The sequence below is a fragment of the Vicugna pacos genome, chromosome 13 (genome assembly GCF_048564905.1).
Source record: "Vicugna pacos chromosome 13, VicPac4, whole genome shotgun sequence".
In the NCBI taxonomy this organism is placed as follows: domain Eukaryota; kingdom Metazoa; phylum Chordata; class Mammalia; order Artiodactyla; family Camelidae; genus Vicugna; species Vicugna pacos.
Window position 1 is genome coordinate 14,136,827 of NC_132999.1, and position 15,377 is coordinate 14,152,203.

The 15,377-nt window shown below is 38.2% G+C and overlaps 1 protein-coding gene across 1 annotated transcript in view; it reads left to right on the forward strand.

Annotated features, from left to right (window-relative positions):
* Positions 1 to 15,377, forward strand: part of NEGR1 (neuronal growth regulator 1) — a 769,326-nt gene that overhangs the window by 605,579 nt on the left and 148,370 nt on the right. The gene's annotated exons all lie outside the window — the stretch shown is intronic.

Below are 15,377 nucleotides of genomic sequence, written 5' to 3' on the forward strand. Positions count from 1 at the left end.
GTTTAGGGTGCTATTCCTCAATATATAAAAACTCTTTTTTAATAAGTATTTAGAAATAAACAACATATACGAGGTGTAAAATTCAAGTATATGAAAGATGAATGGGGTTAATAGTTGACTGAAAAATTAGACCACAATGAGACTCAGAGACATTTAAACCCTCATTTTTATGGGATTTTTAAACTCCTTGAGGTGGTACAGTTTTCTAATATGGGCATTGTGAATCTGCTAACTATACATGGGGAAAGACAGCTTTCTTAAAGTTCAAATGAAGCTAGTTGGAGAGACACCAGTGTGTCCCTTGGTAAGAGTTCTTGTCATATCTTCACAAGGTCTGTGAATGGGAGAGTCTTCAACCTCTATGCTCATCCAAGACTAGTGGCCCGCCCACCCTAAGCTGATCTAATATTGGCCTATGACCTGCTAAAGAATTTCCTAAGATCTTTTATTGAAAATCGTCCCTTCCTATAGTTAAGGGAGTTTGTAAAGCTAACTTGCCCATCTTCTTATCCAGGAGAAAGGAATTAGACTTCAAAGAGTCTGCCACTTGTGCACATGATGGTATGTGGAACATGAATGAAAAATTCGTTTTTTCATGATTTGTACCCGAGAATAGTTAATATGCTCAAAGACAAGATTGTTGAAAATGTAAGTTTCCTAGCATAGTGCTTATACATAGCAGACACTCAGACTGGTTGATGATAGCATTCCAAGAGTGTGTTAGCCCCTGGGGATCAGGTCTCCATCTGTCACTGTTTAGGTTAGATCTTGATTCTGTTATAATCCAGTCCTGATTTGTAATAACCTACATTCTTTCAGATTACCAAGAAGATAAAAGGCAAGAAACTGTAGTTTAGAGCTTTGCCGTAACTAAGACCGTCCAAAAAGGAGTGTAGCACTTGTTGGTGTGTAAGTCTTTATGTGTGTGGGTGTGGGGGTGTGTGTTTATGTGTGTTTCACGTAAAGGAAGTTAATCAGGATGTAATTTGAACCACAGCTTTACCACATATCAGTTATAGGATTTTGACTAAGTTACCCAAGTGCCAAAGCTTCAGTTAATTCATTTATAACATGATGGCAATAATAGCTCCCACCTACAGGATAAAAATTAAATGAGATGATGCATGTAAAATGCTTAACACTTAGCCTGGATCAAAACAAGCGTTTAATGAATGTTAGCCATTGTTACTGTATCACATCCTGCAAGAATACTTAGTTCAACTCCTTTCAAAAAACTACATATAGATGCCTGAACTTATTTGATGACTGACTGCCCAGTACTTTACCGAGGGCTTAAATGGTAAATTAGCAAGCCAGGGAGAAGACATGCAAACTTGATACAATGTCCCAAGTCTAGTTCATAATTTAACCTCATCCTTCAGCATCCCTTGCTCAGTGCGTGAAGCAGGCTCTGTGGCACTAATTCCAGATTAAATACGATGTTTGCAGCATAGAAGTTCAGACATCCAGGAGATTTAAAGAATGAAAGCAGAATTAAAACAACCATTCTATTATGAGGCTCTGATAATTTATTCAATAGCAATATTCATTCATCAAATATATGTATTGACTGCCTACAATATACAAAGTCCTGCGCAGGATGCTGGAAAGAAAAGAACGAATAGAACTGGAGCTTCATCCTGAAAGAGTTCACAGCTGAGTGAGAGAAGTGGTTCAAGAATCAGATAACTGTAATGCACTTTAGTCAGCAGTAGCATCCAAGGGTGGAGAAGAGGCTCTTATTCCAGTTTGAGGGCCATGAAGGACTGTCATCTAGAGCATATAATATCACTGTGTGAATTATAACTAAGCTACAATTCAAAATACTATTTTAGCCATTGTTGTCTTATTTTCAGAGGCAGAACTTTCCAGAGTTCATTCAACAACAGCCCGAGCACAGTGCACATTAGCACGAATGAGAGAACGAGACACTCAGACTTAAGGGTTCAGGGAAAGCTGTGGAGATGATGACCCTTGAGATGAGGATGGGACTGGGTTGAGCCTGGGCGTGGGAATGGGAGAAAGAGAAATACTTCTTTATGGAACAGCTCATGTAAAGACATGGCAGTATGAAACAAGCAGATACATTTGAAGACACGATAGTATTTTTTTTAACATGGTTAGAGTTAAAAAGGGGGGAGAAGAGTGTTGAGAGATGAGGCCGGACAGGTTGGTGGAATTAAGATAGAAAGGACTTTACCTGTCTGGCTCTGGAGAGCCACTGAAGCATTTTAATAAAGGGGGGCTACAAACAGATTTAGTTTCTGAAATATGTGCTAAGCAATGTGGAGGGCTGAATCCAGGTATTCGACTTAAAAGAAGATAACTGCATCAGAAGAGCAGCAGAGATGAGAGAGTTGGATGGACAGAGGAGTTAATGACTGAATCGGAAAAGGATGGGAAGGGAAATGTGGGAATCTAGAAAACTCCCAATGTTGAATTTGGGTAACATTAACCAGGATAGAACTTGAAAGGAGGATTAGCCCTTTTAGATTTGGGGAAATGTGGGAGACTCAGAGAGAGAAATGAGTTCAGTCGTAGACACACTCAGTTGGAGGCAGTGCCCAGGAGGCAGCTGTACTGATAAAGTCCAGAATAGGGGCATGATCTGGAAGTTATCAGCATGGACGTGGTGCTTCTGTTAACGAGAGTAAGTAAGATTTCTCCTGAGAGCCATGTAGAGTGGAACGATGAGCAAAGACTGAAATCCAAGTAAAATCAGCATTGAGGGGCAAGGAGAGGAAGAATGGCATCCCGTGCTGTGGAAGCATGGGGACTCAGCGGGGACGCAGGTGCCGGAGGAGGAGGGGTGCCACCGGAGGCACGGGAGTAGTCCCGTCTGACGGGGAGAGGGTCTGCAGAGTCCGGCGCTGCACCGGGCCAGAGGAAGTCTGAAAAGCAGCCACTGTCTCTGACAAGTGACACCTATTGGTGATGTTTGCCAAAGCAGTTGCTATACAAAACTGGGAGTAGAAGCCAGATTCAATTCAAATAAGTAGGTTAAGTTTAATAGGTAGATGAAGAGGTAGAGATGTGGGTAGTAAACTACTCTTTCTGCAGGCCAGGCTCTGAAAGGAATTACACAGGCTGATGATCTGCCTTGATGCCCCAGCAGCCGGCCTCGTGTGGACTTCTTTCCTGATTAACAGGCCTACTGGCCAGGTGTGCATCAACAAGTCCCTGATGTGCAAAGATGCAGCACCCCAGGCTTTGGTGAATGACACTGCCCACGCGTCTTGCTTTTCTGCAAGCCTCTCTCATTCTAGTTTCTTGGCTTCTTTTTGCACACCCTTCTTGGGTCTCAGAGAAGCAAGAAAGGACTTTGATTTAGTATGAAGTCACCTTCAATTCTTCTGCCCTCCACAGCCTCTAGGCTTCAGGCTGTAATTGTTAGCAGAGCTATAATAATTCTAATGCTATTAATTTCATCGGTAGCATTACTTCAGGTTAAAAGTATATACTTTCTCAGGTAAGAGGAAAGCAGAATTTAGGGTGGAGAAACTATAGGAAAGCTAGTATACAATGGACCCCTCATCCTTTAATATTTCTGCATTAAAAAAAGGCTCTTTGTGAGAGAGAGGTAGAGAAAAAGACAGACAGAGAGAGAGAGAGAAAGAGAGAGAATATTCTGCAGATCACTGTAGATTAGTCTCTGGGAACAGTTAAGCTTTTACAAACTTAATGGTGGATGACATCGTATCAACTGTTCATAGCAAAATTCCTTATTAAGTAAATAATTCGGGATTTAGAATTATTGGGGATTTTATTATTATTTTTTCAGTTGTGTTTTTTGTTTCCTTAACATGAACAACTGAAAGAGATTGATTTCTCTAAGTCTTCTCCTTAAAGGATGTGAACTGAATGGTCCCATCCTGCCATCTATGGGTCCAACTCATCAAATGTACACCAACATTTGATCAGTAATTTAGTAACCAGTTAAAGTCATTTTTATAAGTAAAACATGCATATGCTTTGTTTTCTACCTTCTCAAAAGAACAGATGTTCATTATAGGACACATATTAAAAGACTCACAATCTAAAGGGAAATAAGGAAAGATAATTACTTAAGAAGGAAGAAATCTTAGAAATTTATATAAACAAAATGCTTACAGTTTACATAGCTTTGGTTTAATACAGTCTTCTCCTGAGACCTAATAAACGAAAATATTAGGGACAATTCAAACTTTAATATTAACAGAATCTTTTCTTATAGTCCCAAATAGATAACAATAATATTGCTACAATGTATGGTTGCCAAACCACCCTCTAATGTGTTCCCAGAATTGTGGTGTCAAGTAGTTTGCTAGAATACAGGTCCTAGTGACACTGTAGGGACTTCTCTCCTTTGTTTCTTGTGTGTGTGTGTGTGTGCGTGCGTGTGTGCACATATGCATACACATGCATTTATTCAAGTAACAAAGTATTTGCCTTAGAAATATTACGCATAAAATATTCAAAGGACTTACCCAGACTTCGTCTTTTCCCTATATTAGCAACCCTGTGGAGACAATAATGAAGTTCCAATTTTAAATGCTTTATACAATCAAGTGCTATTTGACTTTCTGGAAAATATCCTCTCATGTTAGAGAATATTTCTTCCCAGTCTATTTAATTTGTTGGGCACCTCCAGGATCTTTGAGATTAAAAAAAAAAAAAAAAGTCGGTAGCTGTTATCCAAACAGAAAATGGGAGAGACTACTGGAGAAAGTAAGAATGTGGGTAGCATAATAGTTTTTCCCTGTTTAGATCTGACTGATGCAGGCAAACTTTATTTTTTGACTGATTTGTTGAATATGGAACCAGCTGTGCCCTTGCAAGTAATATTTCAGCTCTCTGCTTGCTTCAAATGTCCCCACATGCCACTCAGCAACTGTATGGGTTCTCTGTTACTTTTGCTTGTTACAATGAACCTTGATTCCATGTGAAAGGTAATACCACAAATTTGAATGATTCATATTTTAGATTGAAATTGATCTCCCTTCCTGCAACTCAGAAGAGATAGGGTTTTCATTTTGGTTGAAAAAGGCAGTAATAAATTTAGATTTGGTGATGATCGAAGACAGCATGCTATGTGAGCCAACTTGCTTTATTCTCACAGCTTTATGATGTTAATGGAAACTCTTTCCTGGACATGCTAGTAATAAATATTTGACACATGTTAGGTTTGTAGGTACAGGGAGATTTTGATGTCGCTAAATCAGCCTATCAAGCAGCACTCTACTGAGCTAAAATACACATACACAGTCTTAATCATCACACAAATAATGGATGGATACAAATTTGCTGAAATGGAGTGTGAGTGAAGCAAGAGGAGTTCTTTGCTCCCTAACCTTCCACCTAGATCCTGTGTGTATTCTCAAGAAGCTAGACACAAAATGGTCATTCAGTGCTGTACTTGAGAAGTGATATCCAACAGCTTGAAGATTTCTAGGACATTTGGTCCTGGATAAAACATCCACAAAACAATTGGTCTACACTAAAAGGTCCTTGAAATTTGGTCCTACTCAGAACATCCATGAGTGTATATGGTCTATACCAAATGGTTTTGAACAGGACCGAAGAGCAAAGATTTGTTGGCATGGGCCAATGTCTTACGGACATTTTGGACAAGACCGAGTGTCTGTTGACTACTTGAAGCAGTTAGAATAACTGTGGAAACCTGTGGTGCTCCATTTCACCAAACTGCCTCTGGTGAGAACCAAATATGGATGCTTTAGTTATCTGTGTCGAATGACAGAACTTAGAGCTGGAGTAGGTCTCAGAAACAAACGAGTCAAAAATTTTTCCAAACTTTTTTGAGCCGTAGATTCTCTTCTTTCCCCGAATAAAACCTTATGCAAACCGTTAATATACAACAAAGATAAAATTGGAGTTCACTTAGTTGATTTGAGCGTAAATCTGGAAAATCCTTTCTTTTTCCTCCATGTCACATTGCACAGTGACCTGGAGGCCTGTCAAAAAGCCGTAGAGTTCCAGAAAATTAGGTTTGAAAACTTCCAGTCTAGATCCATCCTTTTGCTTTGTAGGTGAGAGAACGGAGGCCCCGAGAAGGTGATTGATAACCTGAAGTCATGTGTTGTCACAGCAGATGTACAGCCAGAACTTACTGAGGTTTTCCTACTCTTGTTCCAGTGCTCTTCCCACTCTCCACGCCAGCCTCTAAAAGCTTTGGAATCACACAGATCTGAGTTGAATCCACAGTCCTACAATGCAAGATGTTAGACAGTTCTCTCAAACTGAATCTTTAAGCCTCAGTTGTCTCGCCTATAAAATAAGGAAAACAGATTATTTTCATAGGGTTGTTGTGATGATTAATTGAGATAGGATATGTAAAATAGTGTACATAGTACCCAATCCAAAGGAGATGCGCATCCAATGCTGGTTTGCTTTTCTTTCCTCTCTGTTACGTATAACCAAAACATTGAAGGACAAACCCATAAAGGCTCAGATCTACATCATCTCTATAACTCTGTAACTTGATCTCACTGAATATCCAAGATCAGCACTAGTGTTTTGATTCACTTATTAATGCACTTGTGTACATTGCTATGATAATTGCCTTTTTATTAGAATTATTAATTAAATCAGCCATGCACGTAAGCATTCGCTTGCAATGATGAAAAAAAAGTGGTCAGGATGATAGAGAGGGCTGTACAAGATTAATTGCTCTGCTGATGTGTTTCTCTCAGGTTAAGAGGCAGCTTGACAGCTGCATCCTCCAGCTACGGAAATGGCATATACATCCCTATAGCCGACAAAGGGTCAGTAAACGCCTGAAGAAGAAGGGAGCTTTGGTATTTGCTGTTGATCAGCCTTGAAATGTAGCAAGCTTGTGGAAATTAGGTACCAAAAAAGTCAAAAGGAGTTTCAGATTTAACCGCAAAATTTTATTAGGTGCTCTAGCCTGAGTCAGACAATTTAGGGTCTGGCCCTTACTTGGAGAGATCCTTAGGCAAAAGCACTTCACTCTCTGGCCTCAGTTTCCTCCTCTATAAAATGAGAAGAATAGAATAATCTCCAAGTTTCCTTTTGGCGATAATGCTTTGTAAGATTCTAAGAAATCTATATATGTTTTTAAAAAGTAGTATTTATGTATGGATTGCTATTAAGAACGGTTATACTTACTCCTTAACAAAGTAGAAATGCTGTCAATATTTTTCCCTTCTGTACAGTTTTCGTCATTGAACTCGAAATTATTTTTTATTGACAGAAAAAATTGTCTTTTAATGGGTTTTGCTCTTTGGTGAGTTTCCATAAAGTTTAGCTAATGGCACTGCTGGCCTAATCATTTTGTCATCTCTACAAAGAATTCTACTCTCCAGGGAAATTTCCTTTATGTTCACAGTTTCAATTATGTTGGCCAATAACCTATGAAAAGGCACTAGAATAGACCTCCCTGCTCGCTCTTTTATTTCACAAAGCTCTAACCCAATAACTTAGGCCAAAATGTGACCCTGTTTCTATGGGATTTGTTGCTATTAAGACTTCGTAAAATCGAAAACATGCCAACGTTTCCAGCCTAAATAAAACACAGTAGCAGCCTCTGCCTTCAGTGTGCCTTTCCTAGTCTTTTCTCTGCAGAGCATACTGGACGTCCTGGGAGAGAGTCCCCACCCCATATTTCTAGGAAGTCCCTAAGAACATTTACCCGGCGCGCGCTGTTTTCCGTGACCTGTAACTGGATGGGAAGCGTGGTCCAGTGCTTTGAGCTGCTCTGCCACCTCCACGTCTGCACTGTGATTCCCTTTTCTGAAAAATGTAGATGTGGCCCCTAATATAAGATCCAGGGATACGTGTGGAGAAAATGAAAATTATGAAGTGCCGAATGCCATTATTATTTAACCTACCATTTCTCCTCGGGCAATGTGAAGCATAATTAACAGAGCACTCACCAAAAGGAAAAGGAAAGTGAAACTGGCTTTTTTTCCTTCTGTTTTGATGTTCCAGATAAAGGATAAAAGAGGAAGAATTAATTATGAAAGTGATGATATTTCAGTGGGCCACACTTTCTCTAAAGCGCTATAAATTCCATTTTAGTGGCCATGAAACTGCTGGGGAAGGGACTGAAAATCTCATGTCCTCATTGAATGTGTCTATTCAGCATGGGCTGGATCTCCTTACTTATAAATACAATTCAGTTGGGATTTCTCTCCAGAGACACAAATTAGGTATCTGCCCAGTGTTTTTTTAAGTAAGATTTGAATAAATCAAGCAAGACTTGCTGGTGTGGAAATGTCATTTCACCTATGGCATGGCCAGAAATTTTTAGTAGGCAGGATTTTTCCCATTTCATTCTTTTTTTTTCTTTTTTTTAAACAAGCTTTCTCTTTCAACAGTTTTAAAGCAAAGAAGTAACTTGAGTTACCCAGCTCTAAAATGTGGTACTAGATAAATGCATGCTCTTTAATTTCCTCTCTTTGATTTTTAAAAATCAATCCAATTAGTGCATATGTGGAACAGCCTAATTAGTGAGGCAGATCATAATGCTTGTCAAAGAACCATTAGAGTCACCACTCAGTCCACTTAGATGGAGTCACAAGTTTTCCAAAATACTTCGTAAGACAGAATGCAGCAACATATTTTCCTAAAACTGGCTGGATAATAGCCTATGTTTTAAGAATGACAGGTCATACCTATAGGAAAATATTTTCTAAAAAAACAAAAAACAACTTAACTTCTTCAGAGCACCATAGTTTATGGTATGATAACATGCTTATCCACATGTACGTAAGATCTACAATCAAACTATTTAACTCAGTAAACACATTATAAGACTTACGTAAGCTATGGATGCACAACTTCTCTGCAGGCGTGGCTCTGCCGGAGTCTGTATCTGACATCTTTTCTTACACCCATTTTGCTTCCTACTTCAAACCACCTGTGTTTCCCCAGCATCCTTCCTGCCAGCAGCACCTGAAAGAATGTCTCATGTGCCCAAATATTCTTAGACTGTCACATATCATTATCATAATAATCTTCCATCTATTGTTTACTTTTCTTTGTTAGCATACATTCTGATTTCTTTCTCTCTATTATTCTTATATAAATTCTTTTAAAAGATTAAAAAAAATTCACTACTGCTTCACATATTATTAATGACTGGCTCTCATCTGATGTTTGCTTGTTGCTTTCTGGACCATTCTTTTTCTGTCTCTCTCTCTTCTTTTCTCTCATTTTCCCTCCACTCCAGAACAGATAGGTAGATGCTTCTGTAACCGGGAGTACAGGTTCAAGATAGGACCAAACAGCTTCTGAATAGGCAAGCTCAAAATTGCTTTTGAAAGCATCATCACTGAAAACTCCACACTGATTTAAGCCGCAGCCTCGGGGCCAACCTTTGACCAGGGCAGCATCCACACTTGCATCGATTCCGCCTGCAATCGAATTACTCAGGCAATTCTGTGCACTTTCAGCTCGAGCCCTGGAGTGCAAATGGCCAATTTTGGAGGCAACTTGGTTGTGCTTGAAATTTGCAGGAAGATTTTCTTATATGTTCCTGGGAAAAGGCAGGGTTTCTTTTTAAAAATAATCTTAGTCACAGAATGGATATTTTATTTGTGTTTACGTTCGTTTTGGTTTGAGAAAACTTTGCTTCTCCTGAAGAATCTCTGCTGACTATGAAATGATGACTTTGTGTACTAAACTCATCAGAGTGTGTAGTAGAACTTAGGGGAAATGAAAACTAATGAAGAAAATATAATGCAATATGATATTCTGCTGTTAGATAAAAGGAAATGTCACGTTGTGTTTTATAATTTAGAAGCAAAAATTTAAAAAAAATTGTGATGATGGAACAAAAGAAGCTTCCTTATAGAATTATACTCTGTGACAACACCTTCCACTCCTCCTCTGTGAAATATTTTATAAGATTAGAACCAAGAAACATTACACATGCCTTTCTAGAGCATAACAGACTTATGTATTTATTTTTCATGTTTACCTCCTTATAGTGTAACTAATTATATATCATCTACCCTCCTCATAAAACTCCTCTTAGTTTGATGTAAACTTTACTGTCTTTGTGTGTTTATTTATATTTTTTATAATTATACTATAGATTCAATTGTATACCTTATAAGAACTTCCCCATGTTTCTTTTCAGGCTTACTAAATAATATCTTGGTGGCTTCACTATTTGTATATTTAGTGGTGTGTTGGTAAATCTCTAACTGGAATGAATGTTTATCACAAAATTTACAAATAATAATAAACTGTAGAAGACACTTTGATGTAAATTCCATATAACCAATTTCTTCTCATAGAATGCTTTCACTGATGTTTGCTGCTATCATGTATCTATAGCCAACCTATGGTTGCAGTTCAACCATGATTCGACAAATGGAATTGTATCCCAGCTCTGAGTATTTTTCTGACATGAAGATGGGCTGGTGTTTGTATTTATGATAGCAAGTAAGATGAAAGTAACTTCTTTGCTAAAACAGAGAATCACACTGGAAATCCTGAAAGAAAATTATCTTAATTTTTTATGCTATTCACAACGTAATGCCTACAGACACAATATATTTTTATGTTTAATCTCATTAACATTTCTCCATCATTTTCTGAAGTCGAGATGGGCCAACAGCCACAAAAAGTAAACCAGCCCCTAATTTGGAACGTTTTCCATTTTCCAGGGTGCAAATACTCCCATTATGGCAGGTTTCAAGCTACCAAATGACATTACTGAATAGAGCTGGGAAGAGGCACACAGCATTGCACCATTCTATTTCATTTCCACAGCAGAGACATAGTGTTAAAAAGCTGAATATCACAGACAATAGTAAAAATCGAGTAAAGTGATTTTGAAATGATGAGTTTTGAATAGTTATTACATCTGTTTTTAATTTAATTTGAAGATTATATAATTTAATCTCAACAATGGCCATGTTTAATAACTGCCTGCAAAATTCCTTCAAATTTAACAATTGATTCGCATGACCTGGTACGAGTCAGTTTCATCATGCTACTAGCCACTCAAGTGGATATAAAGGAAAATTTGGCTTCTCTATATACAGATGGCATGATTCTAGGCAAATTACATAAACTCTCTTCTCTTCAGTTTATCCCTATAAAATGGAGCTAGTCAGGCTTTGCTCACATGGAGGTGAAGTACTGTCAGCCCTCCATGCCAGTGGGTTCCACATCTGCAGAAATAGAATTTTTTTTTTAAATTCCAGAAAGTTCAAAAAAAGGAAAGCTTGAATTTGTCATACAACCAGCAACCATTTATATAGCATATATATTGTATTATAAGTAATCTACAGATGATTAAAGTACACAGGAGGACGTGTGTAGGTTATAGGCAAATAAGACACTTAAATAAGGGTCTTGAGCATCCATGAATTTTGGTATCTGTGGGGGGTTCCTGGAGTCAATCTCTCACAGATACTGAGGGACGACTGTATCTTATATTAAGTAAGATACACGTAAACTACTTGGTCCGTAGTAGAGATTCACGCATTCGCTATTTTCCCTTTCCCTGTTACATAACTTCATTCCCCCCATTATATCTATAATTTCTTTAACTTTACTGTGAAGTCGGGGTGCTCTAATTCAGCGTCTCCAAACCCATATAATGATTCTGATACAATTGGATTTTATTCTGTCTGTATGATAAACTCATTGTCCCTAAGTGTTGACACAAGCAGCATGCCTTGTTCACATCTGGTGTGACGCAAAACCTTTCCTCTTAAAATTGACTCATTCTCGCCCCATGCTAGTTTTAAAGCAACGTTTTAATCTAAAGTAGTGAGGCCTCAGGAAATGCTTATCTTGTAATGTTTAAACCCTGTGAAGTCAGAGAGAAAAATTATACCTTGCCAGAAATATTACCTGGCCATGAAAAGTGTTTAGTGTCTTGTATTAACGTCACAATACAGCTCCCAAATTCGAGGAATGGCTCAAAGAACTTGAGAACTACTGTGATGCTCTTTATGAAAGAAGACAAACAGGAAGCTAAGTGTGGCTTCAGCAAACAAAGTTGGAAGTACTACATAGTGCTGGTGTTGAAAATGAGACATTTGATATACTGGCAGACAAAACTTGAGTGAAAATTAAAAACTTACTCCAGTTGGCCAACATACCCTCAGCTGTATGTAAAAGGGGAGCTGGTTGGAGGAGCGGACATTGTTGAGGAACTGAAAGAAAATGGTGAGTTGCTGCCTTTACTGAAAGGAGAAAATTAATAAACATAGGACTTGGCACCCAACTACTGCAAGAAAGACCTCATTATAGGGGAGCAGTTCACGATGTAGTCCTCAGAAATGGACCAGGAGCAGAGAATGCTCATCCTCAGTTATGCTTCGTGTATTTCAGAAGGCTATGCTGAATAAATGTATGTGATCTTTTTTCCCACCAAAAATAGAACACAATAAATATCTCCAAGTTAAGTTTTCTTAAAAGATCATAATAGGTTTCAGGTCCAATGTTGTCTCTCCTGCAACCTTGCCAGAAGCAGAGGAGAAGGAAAACATATCTGAAGTTGCTTTGCAGTAGGTGGGGTCAGTTCCCTGCCATATCACGCACCCTCCCCTCCAAAAAAATCTTAAAAATCTTTTTTTTCCCCTCATTCTTACCTGCTAAAAGCAAAAAGTCTGTAGTTTGTAGGCTGCATACTTTGGGACATGAGATTAACCAGTAATGCCACCATTTAAAAACATTAGTATTTATTCATTTATCAGTGTATTGATCATCAAAATGCCTAGTCCCATGCTATATTGAGAATACTGAGGTGAGCTAGCAAGATTCTTATGGTTCCTAACCCTTTGAGGACTGCTGTTTTTGAAGATGAAGTTGGAGATGCAACCAGTTACACAAAATGTGGTCAATTTCTGGAGGTGAGAAAGAGAATGACAAATATGAATGAATAAAAGAAATCCCATATGGCTGGAGCACAGAGGACAATTAAAGAAAAAGTGGACAGGCATGAAGATGCAAAGAAAGGCAGGTGTTATAAATGTTAGGAGCCAAGTCTTTTTTTCCCCCCATACACTGTTTATAGCCTTTTAAAGTGTGAGTGACATAAGAGACAAATATTTATGACTGGAATCTAGTGCTGCTTTTTTCTTACAATGTCTCACGATGCATGTGGAACAACCTGAGTTATTAAGATAAAGATGACTTGTGGTCTGAGCATACATTCCTCTGCCCCTTTTGGCACTCCTCAGAAATACATGTTGCTTATTTATCACCTCCTCATATGTTTCTATAAAATCATATGTATGTGTGCCAGTTTTACTTAAAGGAAGAGCAATTACTTAACTCGGTTGATATGTTATGCTGATCAAATAGTAAAATAATTAGTACTGAACCATTTAATGAGATGTGTAATCTTTTTCTAATATATCCTTCCCTAACTTTTTTCCTAAGCACACTGTTAATCTACTCAATAATACATAGTATAATTGTTCGGTCTAATCTCTTTTTCCTTTCAATTACACACGATGTTGCAAAAAAGCTCTCCAAAGATACTTTGGAGCAAAATCTTCATCTCTTGAATACTGCAGTAGAGTTAAATACTCTCACCCCCGAAGTATCCCTTAGAGAACTTTCCTATATGTATATTTATAACGAATTGTCTTCTGATTATAGAATCACTTGATCAGTAGTATCGCAGTAACAGCTGATCGCTAAACACTGAAAATGATTCCATGTCCTGAGAAACAGATAGTTTTACCAATTTAGTGACAGGCTATTTTATCCAATGAAATATTTTGCAGTCTATACTTTCCCCAGTCTCAGACCAAAGAGGAGTTAAACTCTCTAGGAGAACTTGCTTTTTTTTTTTTTTTTTAATATATTTTATTTTGTTTTGCTTTGCTTTAGTTTTTCAAAACCTCTCTCTCTAGTCCCAGTCCCCCAAGTTGCAGTTGGTTATGATAGTAACCAGGTGAGAGAGCTGAGATGGTTCAGCGCAGATACAGCCCCACTATTCATCAGCAAGTCAATATGAAGACCTATATATATGGCACCCTCCTGCCAGCCGGAAGGCGAGGAAGGGAAAGTGTTAGGAGAAAAGCACAGCGTCTTCTGTTCAGTGTGGCTGGTGTGAGATCAGACTTAGCATCTGGGCTCAATTAGAGGATGAGGAAAGGCAAAATGTAATGCGGCGTCCCATCTAGATAAGATAAGCATGGCTCTGAGAGAGTAAGTATCAAAGCACCGGCGAAAAAAAGATAGCTCCAAGCAAGCATTCTGCTCATGGCGGTTCAGAACCATTATCTTCAAATACAAAAAGCAACATTATTATCTTTCGTGATTTACAATGGTTGAATTCAACGTGAGATAGGCCTAACTCTTAACAGTTTTGAAAAATACCGCCTTATGTTGTTGTTACTGTTGTGACTTATAGAGGAAAGTGCAGCAAAGTGACAAGCTTAGAAAGAGGACAATTTCAGACTGGAAATTGGGCTAATTACCACCTAGATGGAAAACAGAAAATCTGGAACCTACTATAACGTATGGAAATGATTCTTTTAACAATGTGTGTGTGTGTGTGTGTAAAGCCAGACTAAAAGTCACCTAATGAGTTGGCTTTATTTCTTCATGACCATTTTTGTTTGTAACGTAGCCATTCTAAAAGACCACAGACACACAGGCATTAAGTACTTGTTTATGTTTGTTTGGCCTTTCAAAGGAGCTTGGTTGTTCCTGCAACATTGTTGATGGCGTGTTGATGCTCGCAGCCATGCCCTAGGCTTCTTCATAGGTGGTCCTTTAAAGCAAGAAACTTCTAACACGTGTTATTTAAAATGACCTTTGAAAATGAAATGTCTAATACAAAGATCTAGAAACAAAAACATATTATTTTATCTACATTCTACCTGACTGTTAAAATTTTGTTGAACCAAAGCACTTGGAGACCTTCCGCCAGAAGAATAGTCTTCCAATAACTAACTTACTATTTTTTGTTTGTTAATATTAAAATCCTGTGAGACTTGTAAAGAACTAACACAAAGATCTCTAAATCTGTAAATAACTTGCTAGTTATTTTTTCTAAAGCATCTGTGTTAGTCAGGTTTAGGAACAGTTGTGAGTGACAAAACCCAAAATAGTGACTTAAACAAAAATACGGTTTTATTTCTCTCTTACATGGAAGCCTGAAATAGACAGTCCAGGGCCATACTGGCATCACAATATCCAGGACACAGGCTCCTTGCACGGTTTTGTTCCACTGCATGGCATCCATTCCCAGGTTACTTGGTGGCCCGAGGTGTCCCCTCCAGTCACAGCATCATGTCTGTACTTCAGGCTGTAGGAAGAGCAGAGGGAAGGAGACGGCCTCCCTCTTTTCTTGTATAAATACTTCTCCAAGTTTGTACACACTACTTACACTTTTTTGTATGTTAAGTAGTGTTTATTTCTTACATTTTAATAAA